Source organism: Pelodiscus sinensis, chromosome 19 (genome assembly GCF_052426305.1).
Source record: "Pelodiscus sinensis isolate ZL-2025 chromosome 19, ASM5242630v1, whole genome shotgun sequence".
Taxonomy (NCBI): domain Eukaryota; kingdom Metazoa; phylum Chordata; order Testudines; family Trionychidae; genus Pelodiscus; species Pelodiscus sinensis.
Window position 1 is genome coordinate 27,153,065 of NC_143070.1, and position 13,361 is coordinate 27,166,425.

The 13,361-nt window shown below is 52.1% G+C and overlaps 7 non-coding genes across 7 annotated transcripts; 2 read left to right on the top strand and 5 right to left on the bottom strand.

Annotated features, from left to right (window-relative positions):
* Positions 1-536: 536 nt before the first annotated feature.
* Positions 537-626, bottom strand: TRNAY-GUA (transfer RNA tyrosine (anticodon GUA)). The gene is given in 2 exon segments: positions 537-572; positions 590-626. It is a non-coding gene; the product is annotated as a tRNA-Tyr (tRNA).
* Positions 627-2,487: 1,861 nt separating this feature from the next.
* Positions 2,488-2,561, top strand: TRNAT-AGU (transfer RNA threonine (anticodon AGU)). Its single transcript has one exon. It is a non-coding gene; the product is annotated as a tRNA-Thr (tRNA).
* Positions 2,562-4,602: 2,041 nt separating this feature from the next.
* On the bottom strand, positions 4,603-4,675 carry TRNAF-GAA (transfer RNA phenylalanine (anticodon GAA)). Its single transcript has one exon. It is a non-coding gene; the product is annotated as a tRNA-Phe (tRNA).
* Positions 4,676-7,342: 2,667 nt separating this feature from the next.
* TRNAR-CCU (transfer RNA arginine (anticodon CCU)) lies at positions 7,343-7,415 on the bottom strand. Its single transcript has one exon. It is a non-coding gene; the product is annotated as a tRNA-Arg (tRNA).
* Positions 7,416-8,150: 735 nt separating this feature from the next.
* TRNAL-UAA (transfer RNA leucine (anticodon UAA)) lies at positions 8,151-8,232 on the top strand. Its single transcript has one exon. It is a non-coding gene; the product is annotated as a tRNA-Leu (tRNA).
* A 797-nt stretch (positions 8,233-9,029) lies between these two features.
* Positions 9,030-9,193, bottom strand: LOC142821693 (U1 spliceosomal RNA). The gene has a single exon (XR_012898382.2). It is a non-coding gene; the product is annotated as a U1 spliceosomal RNA (small nuclear RNA).
* A 1,812-nt stretch (positions 9,194-11,005) lies between these two features.
* LOC142821680 (U5 spliceosomal RNA) lies at positions 11,006-11,121 on the bottom strand. Its single transcript, XR_012898369.2, has one exon. It is a non-coding gene; the product is annotated as a U5 spliceosomal RNA (small nuclear RNA).
* Between the last annotated feature and the right edge of the window lie 2,240 nt (positions 11,122-13,361).

Consider the following 13,361-nt stretch of genomic DNA (forward strand, 5'->3'; position numbering starts at 1 on the left):
TTTATTTTGGAATAAGCTGGTCTTGAATAGTTATTACAAAATATCTTATTTCAAACTAGCACGTCTACACTGCAGGGAAACCTCAGAATAGTCCGAGGCAGGCTCCCCAGTGTAGACGAGCTACCTCGATTTAGAGCCCCAGGAAGAATAACTTAGAATGGCCCCGGGGAGGGGATAGTTCAAACTAGCAGCAGTGGCGCAGCTACACAGGCCTTTTTTTAAAATAGCTAATTGGAACAGGCATTATTCTTTGTAGAATGAGGTTTGCAGAAGTCGAAATAAGCCATCTGTTACTTCAGAATTATTTCAAAATAACGGAATTGCTGTGTAGACTCTTGCATTGTTATTGTGGAATAACGGCCATTGTTCCAAAAGAACTTTTGTGTGTAGAGAACCTGCGCAGCCCAAGAAATGTGATTGGCAGCTTGTACCCACAATCTTTCTCTTAATTGCAGTGGAGAGCTCTGAAGACATGGACCCAAGGCAACCACCTTGATTGCCTTCTGCTAAGGCCAGGCCGGAGGGAAAACAATCACTCCTTCAAGCTGGAGTTGAACCAGCAACCTAAGGATCACTTGCCAAGCACACACTACAGTCCTCCGCTCTGCCAGCTGAGCTATCGAAGGGAGCCTGACTAAGGGTGGCTAGTCCAGGTTGTCCCTTCTATAAGTCTCGGGGCACGTGCTCCCCCAAGTATATAGCATTGCTGATGAGGGGCAGAAGCGCACAGGTGCTGTCACAGGTGTTGTACCAATAAAAGCAAGCAGGATCTTATGAGGGGGATAAGGCAAAAAGCCACATTTATTGTAAAGATAATAATAAAGAATAAAGAAAAGATAGAAGCAAACAACGTTGTTTAACTACTTATTCCTATCACTACTTACCCCTTATATATATATATATATAAACATTCATTCAATCATTCATCCAGGTTCTGTGTAGTTGTTATAGTTACCAGCCTGGAAGTTGCTTGTGACAGAATACTGGCCAGGTACTCTGTACACAAGTGAGGGTAGTGGGGAGCGAAGTCCTGATCAGATGCTCATCTGAAGCTCCTGGTAGGCTGGCAGCAGAACGTTGGACTCTGACTCCATAGTCTTTTAGTCCAGTTCTTATAGGAATTTCTTCCTATGCCAGTCTATGGGAATTGCTGCATCACGTTCAGGGTGGCTGTCAGGTGCTCATCAGTGATCTCATAGGGTGGGCCTCCAGTACTTGGTTTTCTCCACTTGACACCTTTTGGTTGCCCTGGCACCTGACGCCTTCTTCAGCCCTTTGTTGCTGCATTCTCAGGCTGGCACCTCTCAAAACCATTCATTCATCGTCCAAGCAATCTCTCTCTCTTACATACATTCCCTAATTAATGTTTCCCATACAGTATTTTGTATAATAATAACTTTACATATACAAGAGTTGTAGTTACAAAAAGTCACAGGTTTCTGGGTGGCATTTCTTAAAACATTCTCTGAGTGCTGAGTAAGTTACTGTTATAGTTACAATGTTTCACTTTGTGATTAGGGTTAATTGCTTCACAATGCTTTGAAGAGAATGGGGGTCAATTGTGTAACAATAAGTTTGTGTGTGCCCTGGGACACAGAGAGAAGAGCTGTTTCTGGCTACATGGTATTATATTTTTAACAGTTTTAAAGTTACATGACCTAATATTACTTTCCTAACAAATTATATTCTAGAGGGGCAATAATTATAAATCTAAACATTTAACAATCTTAACAAATAATAATAATAATAATAAATCTAAACACTTTAAATTGTGGGGAACAAATTATGGGGAGTCACTTCCACTTGGGGGAATCATTTTTAATACATTTATATGTTATCCCTACACAGGTACTTCACATGCAGACGGACCCCTTGAGTGAAACCTGAGCTAGATCCATCCATGTCACAGCAAAAGGAAGAAAGTTGGGTTCTTCTCATGTGTCTTCTTTGTTCCAGAGTCTCTAGGGGTGCGGTCGGGGCAGGTCCACAAAAAAAAAAAAACCCACTTGAATGAACCTCGGTCTACAAACACACAGAAACACCCCTGAGGGTTTCCTTGCCTCTACTTAAATGTTGACAAAAAATTTGTTGCTAACTCCTTGGCCAACTCTGATTGCTATGGGGTTAAGAAATCTTCTCTTGTTAATTCTGTGCCCTCAGAAAGGGAGCAAATTGAAGAAGGCCAGGCCCCCTCCTTGGGGCTCTAACCCAAACCCTAGGACCAAGGGATTTATAAGCCAGCTGATTAATGTTTGTTGTACTTTTCCCTCCCAACATCTGGGCCAAACCGCAAAGGCCACTCTACAGCCCCAGCAGCTGGGGGAGAGGAGCATGTTAGAGACTCTGCCGACTGAGCTGTAGCCTTCTGTGCCTAGGGAGCCAGACACCCCCAGGGCTGGAGGGAAATGGGGATTGGCTGCACTTTGGCAGTCAAAGATGTTGTCTGGGACCATGGAATAGAACAGTTTCACCAGACTTCCTGAGGAGGGCACCATGGCTCAGTTGGCTAAAGCACCTGTCTAGTAAACAGGAGATCCTGGGTTCAACTCCCAGTGGTGCCTTTTGACACCCTTTGCTCACATTTTCCTATGTGTTTCTGGGACACAGAAGAGGCCTTCCTTGGCCACCCATGGAACTGCTGGTTCAGAAAAAGGCTGATTGGAGAGGAGTTTTAGAAAGAAGGAAACCACAAGTGAGAAGCACCTGCTGCCCACAGACCCTCACTCTCCATGGCCACAGGAGCTGCAGAGGTTGCACCCTCAGGCTCTCTAGGTCCTGACCCCCCTCAGGGAATCACAAGGGCATGTGGTGCTGGCTCTCCTGTCCCAGCAATTGCAGTCAGAGCCCTGCCTTGTCAGTGCCAGTCACAACAGCCTCTGCACCCACTCCAGGCTTGTGGTTTCCTTCTTCCCAATGTTCCTCCCCAATCAGCCTTTTCCTGAACCAGCAGCTCCATGGGTGGCCAGGGAAGGCCTCTTCTGTGTCACAGGAGGACCTAGGAAAATGTGAGCTGTCACCTGGGATACGTTCCTGGCTTTATGCAACGTGTCCTGTCTAGGGCTTCATCAGCCCGGGAGCAAAGGGCAGGCAGCATCCCCCATGATGCAGAGGGGCAGGTCCACATCTCCGGACCTGAGGGTGCAGCCAGGGGAGAAGTGCTGGGGAGCATCTATGCTGGCATCACGCACCTTCTCCGAGAACAGACCCACGTCCTGAAAGGGAGAGAAAGTGACCTGGGATGACTAGTGTAGCTGAGCCAACACTGCAGGTTTGTGTCTGTCAAGTGGCTAGGATTGAGCACTTCCACTGCTGCGGCCAGGGTTGGGCTCCCAGTCAGGGGAAATAGCCTCCTCTATATTCATGAATTCTGCCAAGTCTTTGCTCTTTCAGCATGGGAAGGGAGGGGCTGGGGTGCCAGAGGCAGGCTCTGGCTGGGAGACTCACCTGGCTGAGCCCTGGCCAACACCCCAGCACATTTCCCAGGTAGCTGCTTTTCTGCACAGGCTGCAGATGTCAGGTGCCTGGGGAAATAAGAGCCTGAGTGGAGGAGGGGGGAGGGCTTCATGCAGGCAGCTGTCATTGGCATTGGAAACAGTCCAGAAAAGCATGACAAAAATTATGAAAGTTTGAATCAGCTGCCATAGTTAGTATAAACAATTAGTAACACACATACTAAATGAAAGCGAATATGCTACAACAAGTCACAGCTGGAGAGATCTCTGAAAACATCCACTCCATGTGCAGCCACAAATGGGATGTTAGAAATTATTTTAAAAGGCCTTGACAAGAAGACAGTGACTATCATATTACATCTCTATAAATCCACGTGGTGCCCACAACTTGAGCACTGACTGGAAATATGGTTGCCTTATCCCCTGCCCCCCAAAAAACCATACTTTGGTATTGGAAACTTCAGAAATGCACAAGAAAAATGATGAAAGTTTGGATCAGCTGCCATATGAGGAGAGGTTGGGACTTTTCACCTTAGAAAAGTGGAGTCAAGGGGAGATAAGATAGAGGTCTATACATCATGGCTGTTGTTGAGACTGTAAATAAGCAAAGGTATTTTTCTTGTTAACATAATAGAAGAACTAAGGATGCGCCATGATATTAGCAGGTTGAAAACAAACAAAAGGAAGTATTTCTTCACACAACGCACAGTCAACCTGTGGAACTCCTTGCCAGAGGACGTTGTGAAGACCAGGACTAGAAGAGCATGTTTATACTTGGAAACTATTTTGAAATTGCTTAAATCGACTTAATAACTTCCATTCTAAGAAAATAGAAACAGCATGTCCTCACTATGGGGAAGCCTCAGAATTAGTCCAAGGCAGGCTCTGTTAATGTTCCTTCCTGGGGGCATGGAATTAAAAACAGAGAAGCAAGGCTGGGAGCGGCTGAAGACAAGAGCCCTGTTCTACTGTGTCAACAATCTCTGAGGTGGCATGAAATCCCCTCTCCCATTTCTAACCCTGAAATACCATCAGTTTTATGACGTCATTCCTGGCCTCCTGGTTCAGCCTTTGAACTCTGACTGCAGATGTTTGCTTACCAGAGATGGAGAGATGCCAAAAGAGACTAAGCTATATTGGCAAAGGCTTCTGCCAAAGCCCGGGATTGAACCAGGGACCTTTAGATCTTCAGTCTAACGCTCTCCCAACTGAGCTACTTTGGCAACTGCTGCGAGGATTCTGATGCTGCCTCTTCTCTCAGGCATGTTTTTCTCCACAGCAGTACACAAGAGCGATGCTGCTGCCAGTGGCTCTGCAAGGCAAGATGAGCTTTGCCTGCCCCCCTCAGACTGACTTGCACTTGGCCCCACTCCTACCTCTCTTCCCGGGGTGTCCTAGTGGCTGAAAGGGACTGTAGCTGCCTATGGGGAGAGCGGGGGGGGAGAAGATGGGCGGGGGCCGTGTTCCCTGTGAGATTTTCCATCCATGGGTGGAGTGAGTTTCACAATGTGCACCACTAGTGAGGTCGTTTGCGCTTGTGCGGATGTGTGCTACTGTGGTACCCGCCAGTTACTCACAAACAGCTTAGCTAAATATAGCTTTATAATTTTATAGAAGAAAAAATACTGAAAAAAGGGATAATTAACAAGGTACATGACTTCATGTATTTAGTATGAAATCAACTACAAAGAACATTAATACTGCGACACATTCCATAGCCATTCGGTATCTTACACGGATCTGTTCCTTTGAGGCATAAAACAAAATAACTGCATCTAAACGTTGTTTTTTATTTCATAATAAAGTATTTTGAAACAGCACCCGGACACGATTATGCAAATATAGCGCGGGATATTTAAATCCTGGTTCCATTTAGAATTTCGAATGTCTCCATTTGCATCCCTCTCTGGAAAGAGGGTGCAAGTGTAGACATGTCCTGTGTGTTGCAACCTCCCAGCACTCACCTGAGGTTCCCTCCCCGCTGCCTGAAGACATTTGGGAGTCCTCCTGCGTCTCCTGGAATGGCAGCCCATCAGCGTTGTCATCCTGAAGCTGCAGCTGCTGCTGCCCAGGTATCTCCATCCCAGACTCCACAACTATCCCTGGAGACAGGGGCTCCCCACACCCCAGGATTCGGTCCAGTTCCTCACAGTATGCACAGTGCTGCGGTGCTTCCCCAGAGCGGGACCTGCCCTCACAGGCCCTCACATACCCCTCCCGCAATTCCTTAACCTTGGCTCTGACTTGGTCTAGGATGCAGGAGGGGGGAGGTGGCCTTTCTCTGCAAGGCCATCAGCCATTCGGCCATATGTTAGATAATTTCATGGAGGTTAGGTCCATAAAAGCTATTAGCCAGGGGATAAAATAGTGTCCCTGGCCTCTGTTTGTCAGAGGCTGCAGACGGATGGCAGGAGACAAATCGCTTGATCATTGTATTCGGTCCACCCCCTCCGGGGCACCTGGTGCTGGCCACTGTCGGCAGACAGGACACTGGGCTAGACGGACATTTGGTCTGACTCAGTACGGCCGTTTTTATGTTTTTATGTTTATAAATGTCTGCATTCCTCCTCCTGGACTGCCGGGCCTGCAGAGACTCCCCCTCGGATCACAGCTCCAAGAGGGTCTTTATCTCTGGCCCAGACACTGACAGTGCCCAGTGTTTCTGCCTCTTGCTTGGTCCTGTGATGTGTCCCTGAAGGGGTCTCTGGGGGCTTGTGCCTGTGACATGACTCTCTGTAAGGCAGACGTGCTCGATCTTAGGCAAAGGACCCAGAAACAACACTTTACGGCAAAAAACACAAGGACGGCTCTTGATCCGCATCCCCGGGCCACACAGAGTATCCAGAAGTCACTTCCCCACCTCTCCCTTGGCTGCTCTAGAGCTTAGCCCAAAGTCTGATAAACTCTACTCTCCCACCCAACCACCTCTGGGACTCCTCTCCCACCCGGCTCCTCACACCACGGAGAGTGCAGGGCAGCCACTACCCCAGTATCGCTACTTCTGGTCTTTGCCTAATGGCCCCTTTCAGGCCCTGGGTCAGCCCAGCAGTTCCATGGGTGGCCAGGGGAGGCCTCTTCTGTGTCCCAGAAGGACCTGGGAAAATGTGAGCAAAGGAAGCAACAAGGCACCACTGGGAGTTGAACCCAGGCTCTTCTGTTTAGACGGAGCAAGCTAAGCCATGGTGCCCCCCTCAAGCTGTTGGGTAAAACTGCTCTGTGGTCCCAGACAACACCTTTGACTCCCAAAGTGCAGCAATTTCCTTCCAGCCCTGGCAGTGTTTGCGGCTGAGCTGCACAAAGGAAGATACAAGATCCCCTGGGGGGGTCTTTGCCGGATGAACGTGCCCGAGGAAAGAAGCTGGAAGCGCAACAGACACACAAAAGGGGACGAGGGACAGTTTGAGTCGCACACAAGGCTGGTGGCACAGCACAGCCAGGCACCTTATCCACTCACAGAGCTTCACAGCTTCTCCACCCCCCGAACCCCACCAGGCAAACTGCCCCATGGGCCTCGCCCGCACCATGCTCAGGGCCTGGGGATTTTCTGTCCTTTTGCCAGACCAAATAACTACCCCGTGCTCCTCTGGAGTCTCTGCCTTTCATGGGCCTTTTCATCCTCAGACTCCTCTTTGTCTCCAGACAGACCCTGCTCTGCTACAGCCACCTCTTGCTGTCTGTCACTCCTGGGCCTTCTAGAGTAAAATGTGCCCTTTCATTCTGACTTTGAATACCTGGGGTTTTAGCAACCAGATCTGCACCTAACACCAGCATTGGCTAGTGAGGGCTCTGGACAGCTTCTGCAGAGAAAGAAACAGTAACTGCAGAGTATCCTTGCCAACTATTTCAGAGAGCAGAGAAATGCAAACTCTTTGTCAGTGAAAGGAAACTGTCACCCCAGGTGGGACTTGAACCCACACTCCCTGGCTTAGGAGGCCAGTGCCTTGTCCATTAGGCCACTGGGGCACACAGAAAAGACTGCCAGGGAAAGAAATTCACCCTTCTAAATGGCCCTTCTTCAACTTTTAGCTCCTAATGAAGCCCCTTTGAAGAAGCCAGATACACAGGAAGGGCTGATCACACCCCTCTGAAAATCAGCTTTCCATGGGTATAGGCAGCTGGCTCCAAGTCATGGGCCTTGATATCTCGTCTCCCTCCCAAAAGCAGGGACGTGTCTCCAACCGCTGCAGCCTCCTGAGGCTCTATGGCCGGGTCTGTAGAGCAGGGACAGCAACAATCACAGCCCCACAGGAGGGCCCCTGGTAGCCTCTGATGTTCCCTGCATGAGCCCCAGAACCAGCCCTGAGTGAGGGGGGCAGGGAGAGCAGCTCACACATGCCAAAGGGCTGGCCAGGGGCAGGACATGAGCCTGCAAGGCAGCAGTGACATCACAAGGGCCTTGTGCAGCACCTCAGCTTATTGGCTGGGAGGCAGTGACCTCACAGAGCAACCTTGGCAACAGCCAGGTGGGACAGGCTGCAGGGCTGGGGCATCTCAGAGACCCCCATGGCCTGGCTGCCTGGAATCTCCTTTGTGAGGTTTCCCCTTGAACTCACCTCTAAACCAGCCTCAGACCAGAGCACCCAGGAACCCTCTGCATGACCGGTGAAATGGTTTGCCGTGTGAATTCTGTGGGTCAGGTGACATCAGGCCTGGGCACTGAGATTATTTACCAATTTCCCTGGCCTGCTCTGACTTAGAGCTGTGATGGCCAAGTGGTTAAGGTGTTAGACTTAAAATCCAATAGGGGTTCCCTGCGCAGGTTCAAATCCTGGTCACAGTGAGGCCTGTGTTTTGGCCACAAGCCTTTCTAGGGCAACATGGTACCCAGACCCTGAGAAGAACGTGGCCTGTCCCATCAGAAAGGACACCTGCAGAAGGCAACAAGGCAACAGAGGCTAGAAAAGCAGGAGAGAACATGGGTTGCAGGGTCCTGCCTAACAATAGGAAAACCAGTCTGGCTTTCAGCACAGCCACCTCCCCACGGACACAGCCAGGGGACCAAGTGCCTCCAGTGGCCCCTCCCTCTCCCCAAAAGCCAGCCCTGGCTGGGTAAAAAGATGCTGGGCCCAGCGGCCTCCCTTCACCTGGCAGAGGCAGAAGTGATGGAGACAGGCCCAGGGGTGTGTGGGCTACAAAAGCCTCTTGTCCCCTTCTCAACTCCTAACAGTGCAAACATCAGGGAGAGTAGCTCAGTGATAGACTACAAATTATATGAGCGTTACTTCAAATCCAAGGGTACGTCTAGACAACATGCCTCTGTCTCTGTCCAGCTGGCCGGCCGTTAGGGGAAACTTCCTGTAAGACAAGCAGGGTGGCTGAAGAGGGGCATCAATGGCCTAGGAAAACGATGTGCTTCCCGGGAGATGGCAGAAGAAGCAAAAAACAGAACCCACCCCCCCCCCCCATGTGGTAGGCCAGGCCAAGCCAAGCCTGAATGTGGAATAGAGACTCAGCAGAGAAAAATGCAGAAAACTAGCAATGCACACCACAGAGAGAAAAAGGAGTGAGAACAGGAGCAGCAATATTTCTTCTCTGTTTGTCTTGGTCATCCATCAGTCTATTTTTCACAGCAAACACCAGAAAAAAACACAAACGCAGTCACCCACTGCCACAAAAAATGCAGCCGAGTTTCCCACATTTGGGGAAATCACAGGGGTCAACACACCCATAATGCAATGGATGATCCTCACCCAGTGAAAACCACCTTTGTGATCGTGGTATCTCCTCTACCAGGTAAGTATAAGCTCCACCTGCACAACCACCGCCTGCCCCCCACCGTCCAAACCCTTTCACATCATGGGGGACGCCGCCTCACGCACCCACACCGCCGTGCCCCAAACGCTCCCCTACCGCCCGCACCCACCCCCAAGCCGCCCCTGACACCCACACCGAGCCCCGCTTGCCCAAAGCGGGCCCCACTCACCAGCCCGCGCCCGCTCCCACAAGCCTCCGCTCGTGCTGACATCTGCATACATGCTCACGCTGCTCCGCCTCTCCGCCCGGGACACGCCCCCACCTGACTGTCTGCCTGGGCCCGGCACTCTCTCCCCTCTCCGGCCTGAGCCCCACTTCGGCGGCGAGGAGCCCGGTGGCGCTGCTGCACCCCGACTCTCAACACCGCTGGCGCTCTCCCCAGCTGCGGCCTGCACACCCAGCAGGAGCTGGCTCGGGCAGGAGCCGCCACTCGAGAGGCACCGGGTCCATGCAGCTTCCGCTCTCGCCCCAACACCCCTGGCCCAGCCGGGCCTGTCGCCCTCCAGAGCCGAGCGCATCCGGACTGTATCTACACTGGCCACTTATTCCGGAAAATCAGCCACTTTTCTGGAATAACTTGCCAGCTGTCTACACTGGCCCCTTGAATTTCCAGAAAAGCACTGACGATCTACTGTAAGAAATCCTTTTTCCGGAAAACTGTTCCGGAAAAGGGCCAGTGTAGACAGCACAGTAGTGTTTTCCGCAAAAAAGCCCCGATCGCGAAAATGGCAATCGGGGCTTTTTTGTGGAAAACCGCGTCTAGATTGGCACGGACGCTTTTCTGCAAAAAGTGCTTTTGTGGAAAAGCATCCTGCCAATCTAGATGTGCTTTTCCGAAAATGCTTTTAAAGGAAAACTTTTCTGTTAAAAGCATTTTCGGAAAATCATGCCAGCGTAGACGTAGCCAAGCAGTATGCAGGTAATCAAGTCGTTGAGACAATGCCATTTCTGGTTGAAATGTCAAGACACTGTTTTTCTTTGTGATACTGTCTGATATCCCTTTTGTGTGCATTGATTCTTTGGTGAAGCATCTGAGACATTTGTCCAGTTATATACATTATCTTACCCATTACAAAGATAGCTTCCCCAATTATCACCGTTACTATCATTAGCTCACAGACATTTACCTCCCCCCTCCCATCTCTCCTCTGTTCTGAAATTTGATTTGTCTTTTTTATAGGTGTTCACTGTTTTTGATTGTATCCTTTGGCTACGTCTAGACTGGCATGATTTTCCACAAATGCTTTTAACGGAAGGCTGTGTCTAGACTGGCCAGTTTTTCCAGAAAATCAGCTGCTTTTCCAGAAAAACGTGCCAGCTGTCTACACTGGCAGCTTAAATTTAGGCAAAAGCACTGACGATCTCGCGTAAGATTGTCAGTGTTCTTGCGCAAATACTATGCTGCTCCGGTTCGGGCAAAAGTCCTTCTGCACAAAGCTTTTGAGCAAAAGGGCCAGTGTAAACAGCCCAGATTTGTTTTCCCCAAAAGCCCCGATCGCGAAAATGGCGATCAGGGCTTTTTTGCAGAAAAACGTGTCTAGATTGGCACGGACGATTTTCTGCCAAAAGTTCTTTTCCACCAAAAGCATTCTGGAAAATCATGCCAGTCTAGACATAGCCCCTCTTGCTAGCACTACATAGCTCTATTTTTTGTTTTAGCTAGACTAGACTAACACAGCACCTACTATTATAAAAGGTAGCACACCATAAGGTCAACAACATTTTCAAATAAACACAGGCACCTACAAGCCTCACTACAAAAACTAATAGTTCAGTTCTGTTTTTTTACACCATTGGGTAGCTTCACTAGAGTGAAGCCTCAAAAAATTGAGTAAAAACTCATAAATGTTCCTCTCCACGGAAATCTTTAGTAAAAGGCGAAAGATTTATACAATCTGAAGAGAAACCAGAGTATACCACAGTTGCTGCAGAGGCACTGCCAGAAAAACGGCGTCTGTTTCTCAACTCACGGTGGCTACACCGGACCGTCTGCAAATCCCCACCCCTTCTGCAGCCTGTTGCTCTGCCACGCTGATAGCCCGAGTTTTGCGTGGGAGCCAGGGGCTTTAGGAGCAAACTCTGCCCCATGGACGTGGGTGGCGAATCACTGTGCGCAATGCATCGTGGGTATGTAAATGAGCACCCCTGGGTACACCGGAATGCGCGGAGGAGCCCAGATCTCTGAGCTGCGGCTGCAGCCCCTAGCTCGCTGGCTGGGCTGGGCAGCTGCTGCCGGTCCCACCGCTGTTCTGGGCGCAAGCCGCGTGCTGGTTCCCCGCAGGCCCTCGGGCCGGTAGCTTGGGGGTGCCGGACTCTGCACTTCCCTCGGGAGGGGCAGGCGGGCTTGGGGCTCTGGTCGCTGCTGCGTGTAAGGGCCGGGGCATGAGCCGCTGAACTGCCTTGGGGGAGGGCAGGTCAGCCACGGAGCCTACAGAGGATCCAGCCTGACCCGCGGCAGCAAAGTCAGCGGCTTGTCCCCAGCCTCCAACGCTGCAGCCTGCACCTGCGGCCCTTCTCTGTAGCCCGCCCGCTGTGATCGAGCCAGCCCCAGGACACCCGAGTGCGATTCTCCCCCGCCTGGGCCGGCTGGTGCTGCCCCCGGTTTGCTCGTACTGTTTAAACACCTCAGTCTCCGCCCCTAGGAGCTTCCGCTCCCTAAAGGAGCCGGGTTGGTTCCAACCTTCTCAGGAACGTTCACAGCGCAGAACAGAACAGGAACAGCCGTGCTGGTGACGAAACCCTGGCACGGGGTCTAGCGCGGGGTTTGTAACCCCCTCGTCTGGGAGCGTCACTGGAACAATTCTCTGACACGCTGTGCTTCTATTGCATTATCTACACGACGAGTTTTCTCAGCAAAAAAAGGTGCTAATTAGGGTCTCATTTGCATGAGTCATGATCTTATTTGCATATTTTCTGGCAAACTGATTTTGCACTGAGGGGCTTGTGCCTCGGCCTCCTCTGCCCTTGGTGCCGGCTCTCCCGGCTGCCCCTGAGCGCTGCTGGCCAAAGGAGGCAGCAAGGCAGGAGAGGGGGGAGGAGCAAGTCCCGCTGAGGCTGACAGCTCGGGCTCAAGCCTCCAGCCCCAGCACAAAACCTTCAGCCGGGCCCGTGTGGCTCCCTCCTGCCCCCGCACACGCTCACAGGGGGAAACATGCCCCATGTTCCATCCCCGCGCCAGACCTGGGCGACGGGCTCAGCCCTCCAGGAGCCCACAGGGCCTGTGAGGGACGGACTGAGAGCAGGGCCCCACGGACACCCCCCGTCCTGCCCCACTGGCCTGCGCGGCGCTGGCACGAGACAGGCAGGAACGGCAGCCGGGGAGAAAGCAGCTTGGACTGACGGGCGAGTCTCACTTACTGACCAGACTCCCAGGCCCTGGGCTCTGGGGCCGGCCCCCCTGTGGGTCAGAGCCCCCTGGCCACAATGCTACTCCAGGGGGCCTGCTTCCAGGGCCACCTAACCCCAGGGCTGGGGGGCTGGAGGCCTTTACCCGGGAGTCTCAGAGCTCCCCCGTGTCGGCTGCCGCTGGCCTGAATGGTGCTGGATGCTCCTGCTCCCCTCCCAGCAGGCTGGCCCTGCGTAGGCTCTGTGCTCGCTGGAGCCTCCTCCTGCCAGGTCCCCGGCCTGCTCCCTGCAAAGCCTCAGCCTGGCTCCTTTCCTGCCCTCTGCTTCCAGGGCCCGGCTCTGGTGTATCCCTGAGCCCCAGCATTGGGTACAGCACCGCCTCCCCTTCCCAGAGAGCAGGCCCCCCCAGGGCTGCAGTGGGAGGATCTGGCCATGGGCTGCTCTCAGCAGAGGGGGCTGTGATCCCAGCCTGGGACCAGGGAAGCTGCTACCAGATCATGCCGGGCAGGGGGAACCACCCCAGAGAGAGTGGGGAGGTGGCTGAAGAGGGGTGGGGGAAGATAAGAGAGGTGAAGGGGAACAGGGACGTGTGAGGTGGGGCGGGAAGGGGAGGCAGGAGCCACTGAAGGGAGGTTGGGGGGATCATGCCAGGCATGGGATGGCTGGGAGCAGGGGTTTCAATGGAGGGAATCTCGGGGAGGTCATAGAAAGTGAAAGGGGGCAACGGCAACTCCCCCATCCCCATCGGGCAGGAGGGGGGGCAGAGGTGACTGGTGGTGGCACTTGGGGGCACCAACTTCTCTGCCCCAA